Source organism: Diachasmimorpha longicaudata, chromosome 13, assembly GCF_034640455.1.
Source record: "Diachasmimorpha longicaudata isolate KC_UGA_2023 chromosome 13, iyDiaLong2, whole genome shotgun sequence".
Classification (NCBI taxonomy): Eukaryota; Metazoa; Arthropoda; class Insecta; order Hymenoptera; family Braconidae; genus Diachasmimorpha; species Diachasmimorpha longicaudata.
In genome coordinates, this window is record NC_087237.1 from 3,780,067 (window position 1) to 3,801,592 (window position 21,526).

General features: G+C 42.8%; 2 protein-coding genes across 5 annotated transcripts in view; one reads left to right on the plus strand and one right to left on the minus strand.

The window, feature by feature from the left end:
• The window catches only part of LOC135168415 (uncharacterized), a 223,817-nt gene that overhangs the window by 81,361 nt on the left and 120,930 nt on the right, over window positions 1-21,526 (plus strand). For 2 of the 3 annotated variants that reach the window (XM_064132575.1, XM_064132577.1), the window contains exon 1: window positions 6,702-6,928. The exons of the other annotated variant lie outside the window; for it this stretch is intronic. The gene's annotated coding sequence lies outside the window, so the exon portion shown is untranslated. Of the gene's footprint in view, window positions 1-6,701; window positions 6,929-21,526 lie in introns of those variants that run through there. 3 annotated transcript variants of the gene reach the window in all.
• LOC135168419 (autophagy-related protein 16-1) overlaps window positions 1-21,526 on the minus strand; it is a 196,322-nt gene that overhangs the window by 42,634 nt on the left and 132,162 nt on the right. The window lies entirely within an intron of this gene.

Below are 21,526 nucleotides of genomic sequence, written 5' to 3' on the forward strand. Positions count from 1 at the left end.
CGTGAAAAATTCACAGAAAAAAAAAAAGATGCTCCGAAGACTTGCGCACAGCGCGTGGATCACACGCGAACAAACGCGGGAGAGGCGTTATAAAACGCAAAAGAGCGCGTCGCGGCCATAGTGTTGCCTCCTTGGTATCGGACGACGTGATAAATCGATTCTATTGAAGCTTGATGCTTCACCAGAATAAGAATGTTCTCACTCTATGAAGGAGGTGAGATTATCCACGGAGATTCCTTTCACGCGTCGGCCGCAGGACGTTAGTGTCTCCTAGCGTTTGGTCATTCACTGAAAATCGGAAATTTCTACGGTACATAACAGAGTCCTGGTACTTTACCTCTCGAAGGCGAAAAGATGAATAATGTGAAACTTACTCTACCCTTCCATAGTTGACCCTTAATATTGGCCCACTGAAGCCGGTTGTTTAACCTTTTCGATGTGTGACCAAGTTCCAGGACTTCGCGACAACACGGAAGGTCGATCCCCCTGTGAAAAGGGCAGTTCTCGTGCGGGAACAACTGTATTGTTCTAAGTCACGTACACAAGCTCTAAAAAAAGCCCTAAAACCCCTTCAAGGGCTTCCAAAAACCTAAAAAATTCCCTCCCACAGATATTCCAAATTTATATTCTGAAGATCTTTCGAAGTTTTCCCTGAAAGTTTCTTGTCTTCTGAAGAATCTTTTTCACTCACAAAGAAGATCTTTCCCATAAACATCGGAAGATCCTTCCAAGAATCTCTGGAAGATATTCTAAGGACGACGATTCTTCTTCGTGGCCTGGTGTCACCTCACACTCACGTACAAATGCTTCCATATTTGGAATGAATTCTAGGCATTTGGGTGGCAGGGGTTACATCAGTCTGTCCCGGATTTTCTATGTATAGAGGGCTCTCAGGAACGTAAAGTTGTTCCGCCGGTGAGAAGCGTCTCCGCGCGCGGAAGCAGCGGAAGGCCCTCACCAGTGGGGAGAGAGGAAGGAGGAAGAGGATTATCGCGTGAGTTCATTATACGCTTCGCTTTATGTACCCACAATCGTTACGTAAATACGAATCTAGTGTCTTCGCACACATGAGAGATATCTGGGGGAATCTGTATGCATATTGCGTGATGCGTGGTGGTTACATCAAAACCAGCACCCATGCCCGCTTGGTATGCTTGGGTCTGATGGCAGTTGCCATGGAAATTGTTTTGAAGATTATTTATCAACGGACATTGCGCGACCTTAAATTAGATAATTCAAGGCGATATCTTGAAGAAAATTCATGTGCCTAAACATCAGCAATGATTTGCCACTGCACATAAATAAATTTTAGGTAAATAATAGACTTCCGTGGGGCCAAATGAGGGTCGAAGGGTAGTTTTATCGCAACAATTATCCTTCCAAGCTCAATATTTTCAACAAAACTTGACCTAAAAAGTGGTTGATTGACATTTCATCCCACCCTTCATCGTCTTGAGGTTTAATTTTTACCCAAAATTTATTTTCCTGTGATATAAGTTTCAATTACACATCGTAAGTCGCAAATTGAAATCTTTTTTTTGTTGCACCTGATCCCTATATTCTCCTTTTCATCAACAATCCTCGTCAGACCTATCACCAACTTCCGCCCGACTCACGCGCAATCATCAGCATCGTCCTCCGCCTTGCCATTTCACTTTTTTAATCCCCCTCTCTCCCTTTCCCCCTTTTATATTCCGGTATCGAGTTTCCTCATGGCGTGCGAATAGCTCCGACGAGGCACCCCGGGTATGCACCAGTCTCCGGGACTCATGGGACGTGCGACCTCGTTGAATATACATGTATGTGTATACATTGGCGATCGCGAAGACACAAGACTGGTGAATCCTTTTCACGTGTGTATAAAATCCTTGCTGTTTTTTTTTTTTAAATCCCTCAGCCTTCCTTCCCTTCCCTTCTCCCAAGTCGTGTAACCTCACGGGGCTTCTGCTTCTCCTGTTTGTACCCGAATCGACGCCGCGTCTTTATACCCGCCACTCACCGGTTGATGGATGACGTCCGCGCGCACCAAGAAAGCCAGTAAAATCCCCTCCTGGTGTACCCACCCGAACGTCGGGGAAACCCATAAGCGGGATTACGTACCAACTCAATTAGATCGTAACACCCCTTACCTGGGAGGCTGGCCGAGGGGACGGGTACGTCACTTTGTTAAAGCTTCCAGTTTCCGTCGTACTTATGTAGGTGTACAGTCAAGGCTGAAGTAACGAGCCACATATTACTGCAGCAGAAGAAATTCCCGAAGAAATTCGAGAGTTTCTGGCAAAGGGGGGTTTAATTGTCGAGTGCCGGGAAAATTTCGGGGCAGAAGACTCACCGTATCCGGAAAATTCCGAGAGAACAAGATTTTAGAGAGGAAAATTTTCACTTCTCCCAATTGGAAATCGATCCCGGGGGTTCGAAACCACCAAAAAATTCTAGGGCACCGGCATTTTCCTGGCGAATATCCCTGACGATCTCGTCGATCTTCGTCGACGATAGGGCTATATCTGATTATGCTGTTATACGAGAATTTCTCATCTAATTTCAGTCATAGAAATCCTCATGTGCTGGGGTATCATAGACGGTGAACATCTTGCTTAAAATCAAAAAGTTATTTCTCTTCGGACTTCTTGTTATTCTAATTAATTTTATGTTCCCACAACCTCTCTTCATTCTGAATTCTTTAGCGAAGAGCATGAATTCGATGAAATACGTCTCTACGCGGGATCATTTGCCATGCTATTATTATAATTTGACGAGTTATACAAATTGTGATTGCGATGCGTGCGATTATAGCAAACCCCGGGGGATCGACCGGGTTTTATGGGTGGGAAAATCGACGGCAATGAAATTTCGGTTTGTTTTTATGGCAAGTAGAAAGATGAGATGGTGATGAGGAGGGGGTAGCCTCGTTTGTGGTCGAGTTCGTACATTTTTTTGTCAGTCAGCTAGTATATTTTGCACATCGGAAATGTCGCGATGTGTTCGCTTTTGCCGGGACGCGATAAATTTGTGCTGTATTATGGCACATGCAGAAGAAACGCAACTTATTTTTTACCCTCAACGCCCCAAGACGCTTCCAAGGGGTTCGGAAAAAAATAAAAACTGAATTTTTAGCCCCGGGGATCCCTGAAAAACAATGTTACTCAAGATCCGCATATTTTGCAAACCCCAATGACTCATTAACACTCGCACCGGTGAAGATTGACGAGGCGTGGCAATATGTGAATCCACCGGCAAATAGTTCCGTTTCTTTCGTTCCTTTGTATTTCCATTTTTCGGCCTGTTACAACATCCGCAATTCCACGGCCGAAAATTAACATTCACCGTTAAAATTAAATGGAGTGTGCACAACCTTGTACGAAATTTCTCGAGAGGCCTTTTATTGCGGTTGAAACAACGGGCTTAATTCGTCTCAATTAGCGTTCCTCTTGAATGCCAAATAAACTTGATACATTAAACGTAATATACTGGTGTTACGATTATTGATTAAACCAGTATATACCGTGAGCTGAGAGGATCATTGTTATAACTGTTACGATAAAATACCTGTTCACCCGGATATTTTAATTTCTACAAATTTCCATTAGCAAACAAGTTTTCGGGGAGTTTTATACGTAAACAGGAGGGACAAACCTGTTGATTAGTTGTGGGGAAAAAAATTACGGAAAACCGCTAGGACGGGGTTGAGTGGGTGAGCAATGAAATTTTTTTTTTTTCGAATATTTTAGAAAATAGATATCGTCTGTGTACCCAACGTCAACGTTCTGCGCCGAGATAACCCCGATAGCCCGCCGGGTATCTACATTGATATGGGTGGTATTATCCCGTTAAAATGTTGCTGGGACGAGGATCTGCAAAATTTCCGGATAAATATTCCACTGGGGAGGGGGATGGTTTTATTTGTATTTCTGGAGGGACATCGAAGGGGGAGAGAGATGAGGAGAATGAAATATCGGTGGGATTATTTTTTATGAGGACGATGGGGTAATTAGTACAGTTTGGTGATTCTCTCAGTGGAAAAGTTTTAATTTTGAGGGTTATGTCGCGGTTTTCAGTGGATTTATTCACTTGCCGTCAGCAAATTTCAGAAATATTTCTAGAACATTGTTAATTGTCAGAAAATTTTCGTACACTGAGAGAAAAAAAAATTATTCTGCCCTTTTCAACCCTCAAATATTTATCTCATCTTTTTGAAAGTCTCATTATCTTCTCGAAAATCTAGAAATAATTTTTTTCTCCTGGATGTATTTTTTATTCTCCCTATTCACCAATTACCCCTAAAAATAAAAAAAAATCTCCACATTCCCGAAACAGCACATTCCCGGCCTCAACGATTAGACATATCCATTAGAGCATCACCAAATTGGTGAGCTGAAACGAGCCACTCATTTTCATTTTCCACGGGGAACAATAACCCGGCGAGAGCCCACCGGTGGCTCTGAACGGTGGGCTACAAGGCAATGTGAAAATAGAAAAAGCAAAATTTCACCACCAACTCGCCAGTTCACCCCGACACTGATGTTTTCATTTTTGGAAGGAAAATAACAGCTATGATTATTGTCGCAAGATAGGAGGGCGCGGTTCAGAGGACAATTTTGAATCCTAGTCTGTACCACGTCCCACTGCGATAAGGGTGGAAATAGCTGGGGTGTATACGCCCTGAAAATCACCGCTGAACCATATGATAACTGGTGTTGAGGCTTGACGGGAGCCATGGGAGGCCGATCCGCCCCCCCCCAGGTCCCCTCTCCCTCGGCGAAACGGGAGAGATCGCGGCGAGGTATTACACCGATGAAAGAGAAGGTTTACGACCATTTCGGGGTAAACGACATCCGTCATCGATGCTCCATCCACTGGTTATTTCATATTCAACCGGGCTCGCGGCGATACAGATATATAGGGGACTTAAATATGAGTGCATACTCATGTTACATATTCCAACGATCGCCCAAAAAAATGTGATAGGAAAGGGTTGAGAAGGGTTTCCGTTTTCGTGTATTTTAATTCAAATAAATAATTTTCCCTCCTCCAACACCACAAAATTCCAAATTGGTTGGACTACACGTGAACACCCAATGAAGACGCAAGACCCTGATGAGGGTAAAATCCTCCCCGTAAGGATCAAACCCTCCCTTCCTGGAAGAACATCATTCTTCCTTCTCAGGCGATCCGGAAAACACCCCACTGAATACGCCATTTAGCCAAAGACAATGAATATTTATTTCCCCGCAAATTCTACTCATTCCCCGATCCCCAACAAATCCTCGACATTCGTCGCACGCCCCATCCCCCACGTTGAATTCCGAAAACCCCTTAAACGTCACATGTAAAAGTCGTATCAGTGTATTTGGATAATTTGATTTAAACTTAAAATGTCAGATTTCAATTTCCATTAATCTCCCCTTCCATTGTTTACTTACCCAACGGCCACACCCCCTCTGACGTTCCAACAAGAGGCATCACCCTCCCCCTCCATCAATATACATTTTCATTCTCGAATTCTTCGGCGCCCGAACATTCATACGCGATATGTAGTCACAGTACCTACGATATATAACGCAGATAAGTTTCTCAGCTTGGAAACTTGGCTGGAGTTTAAATAATTCACTTCCCAACGGTTGAGCTTCAAAACGCACAAGAGACGAAAAGTTTTGGTAGCACCGGTGGTTTGAAAACGTTGAAGGGGAATCCCCTTACTCCATTGTCTTTTAACCAAGTCCCTAGCAGTGGAAACTGCCGGTTCTGAAGAACGATCTTCGGCTGACTGGTCACGACCCTATCTACTGTCATATATTCCGGAAGTTGGTCCGAAAAAAAAATCATTCAACAAGACAGATACTGTCTGTGTAGATTGTTAAAAAATTATTCATGAAATTTCATCCACGATAGTAACGCAAGTTAAGTAAAAACTATCAAAGGAGACAGAGCGACAGATAGTAATTAGTTACCATAAATACAAACAAAACTCGTCACTAAACCTCTACGAAAAAAACCCAGATGACATCCTAGAAATTATCGATCTACTTGTACAGTCCCGATCCACCCCCAAGGGACATCTCTTACCCCGGTGTCCTTTCTTCCCCGTTGGATTCTCCATGTTCTTCCCTTTTTCTATGTTCCCTCTGCACTAATGATCATTCATCAAAGTGTAGGGGGCCTTGGAAAAGCCCTCCAGGTGTGGATATCACCGGAGAGGAGTAATGTTGGTGCTACCGGTCCACTCGAAATCCTAAATTCAGTGGAATCCTCCCTTTTTTTTATCATCTAGTGAAGTGCCCACCGAGGAAATCCATCTGGTCCTAAAAAATGATCTGCAGCGTCCATCATGTATTCCACCATTTGTATCACCAAAAAAAATTATTCAACATCCCAGGGACAGTTCATCAACTCATAGTGCACTGAGCCATCCTCAATGACTTATCCTTTTTTCACCGTATCCTTTCTCCTCCGCTGGATTCCCGATGGTCTTTTGCTCTATTTTCTCTCCGCACCAATAATAATTCGTCAAGTTGTATGCGGTATACGAGGAGGGCCCCCGGTGTAGATGTTGAGCATTCCACCTGCCAACAGACAGAGAAGTACCAGGCACAATTCCTTTACCCTCCCCACTATAGTTCGCGATACAAACCGAGGGGGGAAAGCGGTTAAGGAACAACACTGGGGTACTGCCGGCAGGAAAAGTCGCCGCACGCCTTGCAATCCCAGCATTTCTGTGTTGGTTGTGGCCGTGAACGGGGCTCAAGTCCAAGGGCAATATCGTGAGAGCTCCCACTAGTGCAACAACACTTCTTCTGAGGTGCACAAACGGGGTATTCCCGGTCTACCTTCATTACCAGTGGGGGATCCCTGCGGGTTATTATTATTTTTTTTTTTTCACTCTACAACTGATTTTTCTCCGCGAGCTGATTGCTGTACCAACTTCAATCAGGTAAGTTCATCGATTATTTCACCGAGTTTATGACTGATATCGGGGGTTGAGACTGTTGTACTAATGAGGTACATGCTTCGAATGCCACTCCAGTAAAAGTGTTTTCATCAGTTTTCTTCAATTAAATTTTTCGCCGTCGAAGAAAAAAAAAACAGCGGGGAAAAAATGAAATTCCGAGGGCGCGTTTTATTTGAAAACATCGTGCGGAATTGTTTTTGTTTTTTTTCACCTCGATTTTTTGCAGACGAAAAGTTCTTTTCATCTGAGAAGCTAATTGGATTAATTTAGCGACTTCCAAACTTGGCGATGTGACCCGACTGCAATCATCCCCGCTTTATTAAATACTTTCGAATCCCAGCGTCAATCGTCCGGAAGTGGCCCCAGAAACTAATTCCGTATCCCAACGTTGAAAACGAGGAACGGTTAATATTAGTAAGCTACGAGGGATGAAAATACGATTGCATGAATGAATTTTCTGAGAAGCTCAAGAGTCGCATTGAGAGTAATACCTTTGGAGGCGAGAAATACCGTGTCATTCAATCATTCTTAAACCCTCACCCACACCCCCCACCGCCTCCCTTCCCCCCATTTCAACTACTTTGTCTTTGAATATCGCATAATGAGGGAATCTGAATTATCGGAAGCTCGGGATGAAACTTCTCGGATTCCCGGGAATGTCGAGAAATTTCTGATAAACTACAAGCGCTCGGCTAAAATAGCGGTGTGCGGGGTGGAGGGAGAAAGGGCAAAAAGTTGATCAAAAAAATTCGCTGAAATTCAAAATTCACCAGACATTGTCAGGGCCTTTTATCGGAACGTTGCCCACCCCGTCTTCAATTTTTCCCGCTAAAATCTCTCACATCTGTGCCAACAAAAAAAACAACATAACCTCAAATATCACCCGAGTCACGAACTGTTACATCGACTGAACATTATCAATAAATTTTTTTTTCGGCTTGGTAACCCGCAGGCGGGTCCTCTTTAAAAACCAACGGATCAATTTGCCCGATAAAACCCGCACGTCTCTTGGGTAAGCTTAATTATAAACTCTGGCATGTTTTGAGTTAACGAGAGAGATAGGTTAGATTTATAGACGATCCTGGAGTAAATTTGTGATGAACGGAGACACGAAAGGAAAACTGGATGGGGAGGAGTGGATTATACATAAACATCGTTGAGGATCCCTCGAACCTATAGCTTTCAATACACCGCTGAGGGAATGAATTTATGGCTTGCAATAGTGTGCGTGATGAATTCCAGTGAACAGCGCTGATGTTACACCGTGCGAGAGAATTAGGGTTCATGTAATTAATGTAATGAAAGGAAATAAGAACGGGGGCGCTGAGAGGTGCTGTGTTGTAGTTGCTGTGCAGGGGGGAGGAAGGGGTTGCCAGCAGGATAATGCGATGAGTGAGAGAGTGAAGAAGCTATCGCCATCCGCAAGATTATGTTCTCTGTTGGCAGTTCTGGACGGGCGTTAAGGCCGTTTCCTTCGCCTATTACATTGTGGCTAACTGTTCGACTAACTTGGAAATAATTAGTCTGGATAATGGAGGTGTAGCTCCTTCTCGTTCTAGTCGCTCGCATCGCGCGCGGATGAGGCGGTAGAATCGGGGGGAGGGCAGAGGGTGGTTAGTGGAGCCGACGAGGGGGGCTGAGAGCGATGAAACCGGGAAGGAAGAGGACGTGGAGGGGCCGACGAAAGAGGGGGGGCTGGAGGCGCGCGCGAGGCAGGAAGCACAATGGCCTTCCGTCGACGAATAATGAGACTCGCTCTGACGCGCTTTCGCAGGTTATTGATTGCTTGAGTTGTATTATCGGACGAGGAAGAACGGACTTACAGGTTATCCACATGCGTCCTGTGGTAGTTCATTTCTTCTCCAGGGGTGCATTTCTGTGTTGGCTTGGTGATGGGTGAGTTTGGGATTTTTTTTTTATTCTCCAGGTTGGTACATAACCTGGAGTTTGTCCCGATCGGTCATGCTCAGTGTCGTATGCTAAGCATCATAAATCGTCTGTTCGTGGGGTACATAACGAATCATTAATCGTTGGGGGATACGTTACAAGTTTGAAATTGTTTCAAGAGGTATGGGTTTGCTATGGGAGTTGGAGAGATTTGAACATCTTGGTATGGGAATCGTGGAATTTATTCGGAGAGGGTAGACTGTGCGCGGAGAAAATAAATGATTTCTGATATATTTTTGATATATCCCCTGTTGGAAATTTCCATAAAATTGTTATCCACTCGGTCGAATCTCCGAGGCAATCCTACAACACTAGAAACTACGTGAATTCGGGTACCAAATTTTCCGAATTCTCAATCTATCGGAAATTGAATATGTAATTCTCAATGTTCATTCAACGATCGTTCAATATGAACAATCACTTTGGCGGAATTTTCGACATGAATGGAAAATTATGCCAGCGCTTTCATATGAAATTCAATTCACCCCCTGCAACATCGAAAATTCAGAAGGCCCGGTAATTGAAATTTCAAGAAATTTCCAACGGTCTCTAGCGACAATGGTTGTGAACGAAATTTCTCACGTTAAAAATTTCATAGTTCTCACGGTAAAAAATAATTCAACATTCTCTTCGTGTACATGACCTCTACCTCGCCCCGATCAGTCATGCTCACTGTCATCTCGCGAGCATCATAAATCGTCTATTCCTCACGAACAAACGATTCATTAATCGTCGTAGTATAAGTTACAACTTTGAAATTGTTTCACTCAATACGACTTTCCAATGTGACTTCGAAACACTCAACCCCCTTGATTTTGAAATCGCACAATTCCCTCTATCCCGAAATACCTTCCCTCTATCTGCGCCCGAGTCTTTCACTCTTTCCTCCAGCTATTCTCTCCCCATCTTCTCTTTTACGAACACATTCACGAATCTTTGGTTATCTCCTTGTGCCCAAGTTTCCAGATAAGGGCGCACCATCCTAGAGGCGGTACCCTGGGCTTGAGTTTAATGAAACTTTCTAACACGGGATGACGGTTTTTCCCTCCCGGCAAGTTTTCCAACCGCCTCGGTGCGAATGAGAAACATCGGTGGACCGGGGGGAGTGAGTTGGTAGGGGGTTGAAAAGGTACTATCCAGCGTAATGTCCGGTGATGTTGGCACCGGAGTTGTATACAACTCGGAAGAATAGAATAGAGAGAAAAGTCGGAGAATTTTTCGGGGGGAAGGGAAGGGAAAATTCCCGGACATAATCCACTGCTGTACTAGAATTGAGGGGTATTGTGTTATGTGACACGAAGAGTTCTCATTTGGTGCTAAAAAATTGCTCAACAAAATTTTTAATGTTCCCAAGAATTAATGAAGTCGTTCCCACAATTTTTATGCAATTACCAGCTGAATGGACCCGCAGGGAAATTTTTTCCTGCAGCTCCAGACTTTTTTCAGCGGTTCATTACAAAAATTGATGAGCGCTACATTATCGACGAGTCGGCAATAAAGGACAAATGCTACAATGACCACCGTCTCAATTTTAATAAATATTTCTATCGTTAGAATTCTTCTGGGCTGTCGCAGCCTCTGCAGGACATGCTGAAGGACATAAAAAATAATATTTCCAAAAAATCTCCACTTAAAACACTAGCACTAGAATTTATTTTTCCCACACATGACCCCCATCCCACCCCCACCCACCACCCCTTTTTATGCTCTATCTCTCAATCTTCAAGTTTAATTAAGATCCCAACTTTCATTCTTATAGACCACTTCTCCTTTAGCTATGCTCACTGGAGTAAAACTACAGTACATGACTTTTATGTATTGAAGAAGTGTATTTTCTCAGAGCGCTATATTCGCGTAGCAACGTGTCAATTAAAAGGCGAACTGGCGATAAATATCTGTCAACTATCAGCCATTGGCCAATGGTACTTTGGCGTTAGCTGTAACGGGTTGAGGGGGGAGGGGGATATACCGTAAGTTATGTACCAAACGATGGGAAGCAAGAGGTTGAATTATCGCACTGCGCATCATCTAGAAACTGTGCGACACTGTTGTTGTTGTGTGGTAATGTCAGTGGCCATTGGAATGCACTGTGCGGGCATCGATCTTCAGGACTGCATGCCAAGCCGGATATTAGTCGATAAATATTTAACTTTATCCAGCCCTTTCTCCGCACTTCGAAGTTCTCCCGGATTATTCTTCATTCCATGACAAATTAATCCGCGATTATTCGATACAGAGGATCCCCCTCGCGATTACGGAAACTTTTCCAATGTTATAATGAGCCTATTGTGCCCTTTGATTTTCATTAACAAGTGAAAAATCTAAAACATGTAATTTGATTCAAGCGCACCCCCAGCAAAACCCATTGTCTGAATTTCACACATTCATTTTTGCTGGTTATTTTTCCGATCGCATCCGGAATGCGAAAAAAAACTCCCTCCAATTAATGAATTAAGCCCAAAAATTCAATAATTTTCACCCGGCGAGCATCGACCAGCCCCCAACCCACAGCATCCAGAAATACTTCCACAAAAAAAAAACCCGATTCACCCCGACAACTCGCCAAACGGTGGTTTATTAAATAATCACAGTGATGAAAATTCATTGGCAGTCAAAACCCTGGAATATATAAAATGTAATAAAAAAAAGGGGGTCAGCAGAGGGGGGAGCGCGTTCACGAGTAAAAAAAAAAATTGTCGAGGCGTACCTCGGGAGCTTATTCGCGGTGGCAACGATGGGGTGGATTCACTGCTGGAGCTTTTAAGCTCCGGAATCGATTTATTCAAGATGGGAAATTACGAGGCGGACCCGGGGCACCCCATCCCTAACTCTCTTCCTCCCCCTTCCTCGACCCTTTCCACCAACCCCATTCCAATACCACCCATCGCTCCCTATATATAATCCTATATGTATATGTACGATATACTGCGGGTTTACTTGGGGTGCAGTACCTATGGCAGGCTTTTCAATTTGCAAATTCGCAAAGTGCATCGACGATGCGCGCGGTCTCAAAATTAACACACAAAGCCCCCCCGACGGGGTTTTGCACGCTCCCGAAGTGGAAATGGAGTCTGTACGTATCTACACACCTGGGTGGGGCAGTAGGGGTACGATGAAGCGGTTGGGGGGGGGGGGGGGATGAGTGGAATGAATAAGGTGAGCGGAAGAAAGATGGACAATGAGAGTGAACAGAAGAGAGGCGGGTGAGTTTAGAGGACAAACGTGAAGTAGAATGGGATTGTACTGGTGGGACAGCTCGCTCGGGATCTAGGGTGGGTCGGTAAGGGGTGAGTGGGGGGGAGAGAAGAACGTGAAAAGGAATAGAAAGGAGGTCGTAGTGATGATAGCGAGCAAACGCATCTGCATCGTCCACAGGAATTCGTAGTCGTTGAGATTTTAGGTTATGTACATGGGAGATGGTGAAGGAGGGGTTGAAAGGGGGTGAGGGTCTGTCGTGCGACGTCTTTTCGTACGCTAGAGTTAAATAACTGTCACATGAATATTCATGGATTCAATTCCTGAGGCCCTGGGTGCCACGGCAACCGTGACGGACGACACTTCAGGGGAGAGGGAGGTAGGAGGGGGGTAGGGGGTAAAAAACAGGAGAGTTTTAGGGATGCCTAACGTGAAATGCTAATTGGCTGACGTTGTCAGGGAGGTCTGAGGGGTGGAGTGATGGTGCGTGAGTGGAGGGTCAATTGGGGAAATTACTCACGCTATTTTTGTTTAGGGAGGGTAGGTGGCTTCTGGGGGAGATGATAATGGGGTTGATGAGATGAAAACGATTTTTTAGTGGTGACTGGGGGGGAAAAATTGATTGGATTTATTTGGACAATTAGAGTAGTTTTATTAACTATAAAGTTTTATAAAATGTTAAATTCTGGTGAAAAATAATATTATTTATTGGTATTTAATAATAACAAGTATTATATATAGTATTGTAATTTTATAGTATAGAATTTTATTGTTAGCGATAGAGGAATGATTGATTTGATATTCAATCATGCAATATCGACGACTGATTTAGTCCATCGAATTTGCTCAATTGACAGTAAAAAAATTATTGTCAAGTACTGAGAACTCTTTTTTATTTTCCAACATATGTCACTCACTTTTCCAAATCTACCACCATTTATTTTGATTATATTAGGCACTAACGGTACCATAACGTCGCATTTATGTCGGCTGTCACATTTGCTGAGAAAAAATGATAGTCCTTTTTCATCTGTACAGATGAAAGAATTGTTTACATTTATGGCCGTTACAAATTAGAGATTAGTTATGACCGTCGTTTAACATAGATGGTTCGACAACAAATTGCTTACAAATTATGTGCGACATTCATTTGTCGTTCGAAAATTGTGATTTACGACCGTTACATGCGCTCCAATTTTGGTCATATGGGGGATCTAAAAAATAACGGTCAATTTACATCCCCAATACGAACTTGGATAATCTTAATTTTTTAAAATCACGATTAACAAAACAATTTCCTTGCAACAATTTCCCACTCCATTGGCTGCTGAGAGTGATTAATATTTCGTGAACCCAAAGCACATTGATCTTGAATGAGTCATCGTCTTCGTGAGATTAATGTTTTTGGAAGTAAAAATATCGACAGCTCTCACCGCTAAATTCGTTCTGTCATGTGATAAATTTGCGATATTCCAGTGTCTCTGAGGTTGATACGATTATCACCACAGGTCAAGATTTTTTACTCTCTATTTTATTCCATATGGACACATAATTTGCATATTCGTATTTTGATAGTAGCTTTATTATACGGTGAATCGATAATAGGCCGGTAAAATTCCCCTTCGATTATTATTAATGGATGAGAAGTTTGATTGATGACAATTCAAAAAACTATAACCTAACAACGGCAACAGGAAAAATCTATTACTAGGGCATCGAGCATTATCAATCCATTAATAATTCTCGAAATGGGGATCGACAGGGGGTGGAGAATCATGAGGATCATTCCAGTGGGAGTGCATGTGAATACAAAAGTAATGGGTCCGTGAAATTCTCCCGCGATTATTACTCCTGTGGAAGAATTTTTATTGATGAAGATATTACGCATCGTGAAAAAATCCGGAAGTAGATTAATCAATCGTCGGTGAATTTATTCTTCGACGATTAAATTATTGTCCAGGACAGACTCCGCGAATTACAATTTATAATGTGATCATTTATTTTTCAAGTCATTCAGAAGTCTTATTTAGAAGCTTTTAAGCTCGTAAGATATTATATTATTTTTGGGAAGCTCTAAATGGATTTGAAAGACCTTTTAACAAGTAAAAACACACGAACACACACGACTTGAAAAGAATCCCGTCAATCTCAGACAGGTCGACCCGAATCAAACAATCAGATGTCATCTTCCAGATTCCTCGATAATATCGAGAAAGATCCGAAGCTATATAGACACAGAATAAATAGTTAATATCCATAAAAATATAACTGAATCATCCGGGTGTCGAGTAAAGAATTTCCGAAACGATGATTCAAATTTTGATGACCTAAACCCGCGTTAGACGTCGCACTCCATCAAAATCCGTTGGAGATTAACCCAAAGCTATTGGAATCAATTCCCCGATAGCTGCGTTGGAAGGCTCGTCAGAGGGGTGTGAGATATTATGATATGAACCGGTATAATTTGACGGCCGACGCATTAAGATCGGTATCGGAAAGTGAAAATGAGAGCACAACATGACAAGCCTCTTAACCCTGAGCGGAAAAATAATTCAACTTTTTCCGAGAATGACTTTTGTCATGGATTGACGGACTGGCGGCCAGTTGAACCATCACAGAAAGTGACTCTATTCACGAGCGCCGAAATAAAAAAAATATGAACGACCGCTATAATTATACAGTTGGAGTGGGACGACCGCAATCATCTCCTGTCTATTGAAAGAAGAACAATGATCATCCGAGATTCAAAAGAAGATTCTTCTTCATCTGAGAACGAGTTTTCCTATTTAAAAACTCGGTCACGGGCTATGATGACTCAATTTTCCGGATCGTAGAAATCATCTTTAGGTGAAGCTGAATGTTCCCGGTAATTTTCAAAATGGAGAGAAGTAAGAAGTAAGTAAATACAGAGGTTTTCATAATATTCCTTCTGAAGAGAAAAATGATTTTCAAAAATAAATTTCTGCGTGCAATGAAAAAAAAAATTCCACCGCAAAAATCGTCCTTGACAGCCGGCCTGGAATAACGGTACCTCATCACCACAAATCGAAGGAGAAAATCCATCATGCAGCCATTGGGGAGAAGTCCAGCAATTCAACAAACCGTGCAAAAGTAATTCCCTAGGACTTGATATGATGAAGGAGTTTGATACGAGCCAAGAGAGCAGTCCCCCATTGCGAGTCGAAGCGATACAACTGGAGCCATCACGAGCCAGTGGGCGGAGAAACTTAGCTCTTCGCAGAAGTCATACAGCTACCAAGTTGCTTGTGAGGCCCCCGTTGATCATTAGGCCAAAGACCATCATTAACCGCGTGAGAAAATAACAGATTGCCATTGACAAGGGGCAAGGGAGGATTTCAAGTAGTGGTAGAAAGACGAAAGATGAAGGAAGTGAAACATACTCAACTGTTAAAGTGTCTCTCACTCAGAAATTCCATCCGATGTCTATTATTTCAGCTGATGCTCAATTGTAATTACCCCGAGTCGTTAAAAAACAGGGACGAGTTTAACGAAAATGAACGAAGCGGGGAGTGAAAAAAAAAAATCCACCTCCTGATAGAGCGCGGAAAAAAAACTGGTGTTTAAAGGCGAACGGGGAAAAACAGAGAGACGAAAATAAGGGAGAAAGCAAAGCAAACAAAATGACCTGAAAGTCGAAGTAAAATAGAAGCCATTGGTATTGCTATAGCTGGTGGTGGAAAGGCATCAGAAGGAGAAAAGTTGGAGGCCAATGGATGAACGTGGATGAGGTTACTCTGAAAAGAAGAAACGAAATGGACACCGACTACGTGCTTAGTGTATTGAAACAGTGAAAAAAAGAACGAAGAACGTCAAAGGAGTCTTCCCCTTCCTATCTATTTTCTCGCGTCACAAAAGGCCACAGCCGAAGACGCATTGATCATACGTCTTGAATAGGCTTTTGGGCGGCGAGAGGATGATGAAGATGGAGGAAAATAAAAAGAGCGTTGAGTAAATAGTGGGCAAAAGAAATAATAAACTTGATGAAGTTTTTACGGAATCAACTGATGGCCGATCGCACCAACTGCCCCCTCAGTCCTATTCCCCCCCTGTGCTTATCATCAGCTGTGGCCAGCCAATTAGGTGGGCATATAAGGTGGTCAACTATTGGAAGTGTATCAGATGGGTATACATTGTGGAAGATACATAGACACATGGGGTAATATCGCACCTTCAACGTCCTCGACTTCTCTCTCTCTCTCTCTCAGCCCCTTGCCTCAACCTCATATAGCCGAGACGGGAATTCCGATAAGATGTGGCGGACGCTCAGCTACTTCCGCTTCTAGATCATTGTTTGCGAACGGTTAATAGCCCCTTGGGTACACCTACCTCGTACCCTCTTGGCTGACTACGTCTGGCCGCTCTCAAGCCATTCTTATCCCTCCACTTCTCCTATAGCTCACCTTCTCGTCGCTCCTATCTCCCGCTTTTTACCCGTCTCCCTCTCCCCCTCCCACCGCCCTCCTGTACATATATGCATTATATATACACTTATTTAACGTGTCTACACACTGGGCGTTCATCTTTTTCACTGACGCGTTAACGAGAAATCTCCCAAACACCTGCGTTTCTATCTCGACGAGGGGAGCGAAATGAAAAAGTACTTCTAAAAGAGGCGATACCACGGAAAAAACTCGCTCTCGGCGATCGGTCAGAATCAATTAATGAATCATCTCGTCTATAATTAAATGGCTCGATACCCTATTGATTAGTCGTAAATGGTCTATTACCTTCAACGTGTGAGTCGCGTGACTGAATTGAAAATTAAGGTAACGAAAGGGTTGAAGTGTACGTCGAGAATAGTCGAGTAATTTCCCGGAATTTTTCCACAAAAATTCTCGGACTTTTCTGGTCGTGGCAGGGGGAGGGAGGGAGGGAGGAGGGAGAATAAAAATCGCCGGTAAATTTCTGGAAATCGATTTGTACCGCAATGGTCGCCCCGAGATTGCTCAATTTTCGACCTCCGGAAATGGTCACGCGTTTCACCTTATGTACCCTCGTCAAATCTCTCGAATGTGTACCCAAACCCTCGTTATCGTTCACTTTACAAACCCCTGGATTTTTTTTTACCTCTCGAGCCTCGCAATTTACCCATTACCAACACTTCAGCCTCTCATTCCCCTCCCCTTATGATAATTATCATTATAAAAAGATCAGGGGAGGAGTTTGCGATAGTATTTGGGGAATTACAAGGTTGTTTCCTACAGTTAATGGTTTTCCCAAAAGTGCGTATCCTCCGGACGAGGCCAATGATCTCGGTGGGCGGTCGAGGATGAAAAAACCATGATACGTGCTACAATGATGTTCATGTGTGTAAACGATTCAAGTGAAAGAGATTAAAGGATATTGTTCGGGATGCTCATTCAGGATGGAATAGAAAGGAATCACGTATTACCGTCTTATTCCTTATTCTCTAGAATCGACGTGCGCCAACAGGGTTAACGGTGCACGCACAATGCACGACCAGATTGCTCAATCCCACACGTGCGTGGGACTTCTCTCCACTTGGTAGAATGTAACTGCCCCGCGGAAGGTATTACAGTTATGTTGATAGCAATGACCATCGTTGCAAATTTATTTGATTTTTATTTCTCGGAGTTTTGATTATATTCGATGATCACTGGAGGGGAGGGGGAGAGGGCGATTCTCGGAGGGCAGTACCCTACCCTCTTGCAATAATATGTAAAAATTGTCTTGTCAAAATCACTGACATCACCTTCTAATTAATTAATATTATGTCAGTGCAGTCTGGGTTATACAACATATCCTGATGACGTTTTCTCCTCAAAATTAAATTCTGACAGAAATTGAAACTCATGTGATTTTCCATCTCCATCATAATTTAATTAGGACTGAAAACAAAATCTTGAAGTATATAAAAAGTCTGTGGTTCAATAGAATGCGTTGGAATTCCCATACCCCTCTGGGTATTCCTGCTGTCCCGGCACCCAAAATCTCTCAAATTTTTGATGAGTAAACGTCAGTTAAAGTACGTCCCGTTTCCCGTCGGACCTCGTGTAGACCGCATGTGGAGTGATATAAATATTGTGTAGGCTGGATACCGGCGTGCTACACCAGCTCGAAACAAAATGGTGTGGTATATGTATAGGGAGGCTCCTTCACAAAATAATTGGACGAGGATGGACCCCCGGGGCGTCAGGATGCGCGCCGCGACGCGAGCGCTGGGATATGGGGATCATCTTTGGCGATCTGACAGTGTACACTCGGTATATAAATGTGTATATATATTTATATAGGGGCAGGGGGGTAGGAGGGAAGTCAGAGGGGGGATACAGACACCGCTATGTGCATCGGTGGTGCCTACGTGCTTCCGTGAAATCGACGATCGGCGCGGGTGTGAGAGAGACGGGGATGGAAGCCGTCGAGGACATCGAGATTTCACTAGAATCCGTATGCCCATGAGAGCCCGGTGGTGAGATAAATAAAAATAAAGATACTGCCTATTTTGTTTGTTTGGCTTTCTGCATCGACGATCTCGAGAGACGTTTTGAGTAAAGACATCACTGGGGGGACGATGAATTATTTATGGGAGAGGTTAGGTATTTACGGGAGTTGAAGAATTATCTGAATGGTTAATTTATAATGGAATTACCATCGCCGATGCCCCATGTTGGAGGATATAAATGATGGGGCGGTGGACTCGGTGCTTGTGGGGAGATTTTTATTTTTTTGCGGACAACCAATTGCAGGATTACAATTAAATAGACGTATATAGAGAAAATAAATGTCTGGTTTCCATATATTTTTCGGACGGACAGATATAATTAGCACGCACCCGGAGGAATTTTTTTTTTATGACAATTTTGAGTTATCGGTCACACATTTCGATCTTGAAATTTATAAAAATGAGTAGATTAATATGATGCGGTTTTTAACTAAAAAATGAAATAAAAAGCTCAGGAATTTTCATTCTCACGATGTGCTAATTGAATAAAAACTACCCCTCATGTTAATTTTCCCCGAATGATAAATTTACATTATAATCTAGTGTGTACTGAGACGTGTTGTGGAAACCCTTTAGGTTAGCAGAAGGGGCCATTTAATTTGACTCTGTGTATAGAGAGCACCTCAGTACCTACGGTAGGGGGATATCTTCTGGGACACACGGTTCCCCCGGATTATCCCAGAACGAGGATGTCGAGAGTAGAAACGCCTCAAACTCGATCCCTGAACCTCTCCAGGGCCATTGTAATCTCCGTACCTCCTCTCGCAAGCTTCCAGTCCTTCGTCGGTCCCTCTCTCTCTTTCCCGCTCTTAGCCTGGTCCACCGAGCCACCGAGGGCTCTCATCCCCTTCGTATCTCCTCATTCCTGCTGGAACTAGTGTCTTCTCCACCGAGAGTTAGACACATCCCAAACCCCGAGGATCACGAAGCAATTATACTGAGCGCACGTCATTCGTTGCCTTCAATTGCTTCAATTTCTAAGCTTAACTCATTCGAGAAACGACGTATACTCCAATGGGTATTACTGGTGTTCAACTCGCTGGCTTTTATATGCACACAGTGAGGGCTGCACATGACGATTCGTCCAACCCAACCTACTTGTGAGGACTCGTTAACGAGTGATGCAATATTTGCGTCATAATTCGATGAGTCCACGTTTCCTCGAGTCACCTCGTCTGCTGAACGAAGAGAAATATTCAATAAAAGTTATGTTACTGATACTACCGTAAAAGTTCAATTCTAATAATTGGCCTATAAAAAGCTCATATACGTAAACGTCTTCCGTTTCCCCCTTAATCGCTACGAAATATATACCTGTCGCCTCAGAGAGATGAAGATCGTACAAAGTACTCTGTCTTTAGCCACTTAACCTAAACCAGCTGTAGCTCATTTTTCTATTTCCGCCCTGGAAGCGTAATCATCGAGCGAAACGCCCCGGCAATGAGGTCCTTGTACCCCAGCCGAGGAAAAAAAGAATGTCACCGCATTTTCAAGGCAAACCGAACAATCAGTTCTGGTTCAGCAGTCAACACACAAACCGCCCGACCAATGAAAGTTTAACTCCATTCACTCGTTGTATTTAGAAACTGAGGAGGTGATTGTGGTAAAAAATATTTGTTTTCAATAATAGTAACTGATCAGAGGGTGTTAAATTGTGAAAATGTTTATACCTCACTTACAGCGTTTTAAAAATTGATAAAAAACTCAGTTCTGTGAGGCATTTTCTTTGCAATGCGAATTTTTCAATGATTTTTTTTTCTGTAAAAATAATTGAATATAATTCTAAAGTTAATAATTTTTCAAGGGTAACTTCGGTGACAGCTTATTTCTGTATAGCCCTTCTTGTACAGATAATGAGTCTTTCAGAACACTTGGTAATTTTTCCCTTGCGGCACAGCAATCTTAATTTTTTTTGTTCCATGAAATCTCTCAGCACAGCTAAATCAGTGCTGATGAGTTACGATAACAGGAACTCTGCGTTCAATCTCACGTTATTTTCAGGCACAGAGCAACAAAATACCGCAATATAACGCTTTCGAAAACAGTGGCCAATAGGCGAGAATGTATTTCTGCCCGACCAGCCGGCAAATCGAATCTGCGACTGACTAAAAAAAACCGAAAATATTTCATTCGAATAAAAAAAAAATGCACAATGGAGGAGTAAAAAATCACACTGAAGCGAATTCTGTCTCACTCGCACAACCCCAAAATACCTAAATCGGTCGTATCTCGGAAAACGGTAGAGTGAGCTAACTGAACTGTGAGTTGGGATGGGTATCGTCGCGGTCAATGATCAGCCAGCGAATCGAAACGCCGAATTAAAACGTTACGGGCCTGTTGCCACGAAAATCGTGATTTCGGGGCAAATCGTATGCCCATGAACTAGGTTATAATACCTACATCTATATACCAGCTTTATAACTCCTGTTTAGTGCACGTTAATCCCGATAATATAATACCATTTATCCCAAATGATTCCACTGTTTGTGGTTATCATATTTCATTGTTAATTCATAATAAAGCATGGCAAAGTGGTTTACGAGTTTCAATTGGAGTAAGAAAATAGAGGGAGAGAGGCAAAGACCATCAACAGTGCATGAGCAATTAAATTAGGTAGAAGGACCAATGAATAATTATATAGATAGATTTTTTCACGTAATAATTCGAACCCCAGTGATTTACCTCTCAGTCCAGTTTTTGAGCAATATCTCTTGACATAAGGGAGACAGCGGATTTTTTGTCATAACATTTATTGTAGAGCTCAATGAACTCCACAAAAAAGGTTATAATACAACTTTTGCTATCTCTCATAGATTCCAAGATATTCATTAAAAACTGGCCAACAGAAAAGGCTGACTCAATTTGGTTTTACTACTGAAATGCTTAAAAATTGTCTTTATCCAGTGTAAAAAATCCACAACGTTTTAGTTAAGAAAATTGTTTTTTCTTCTCTT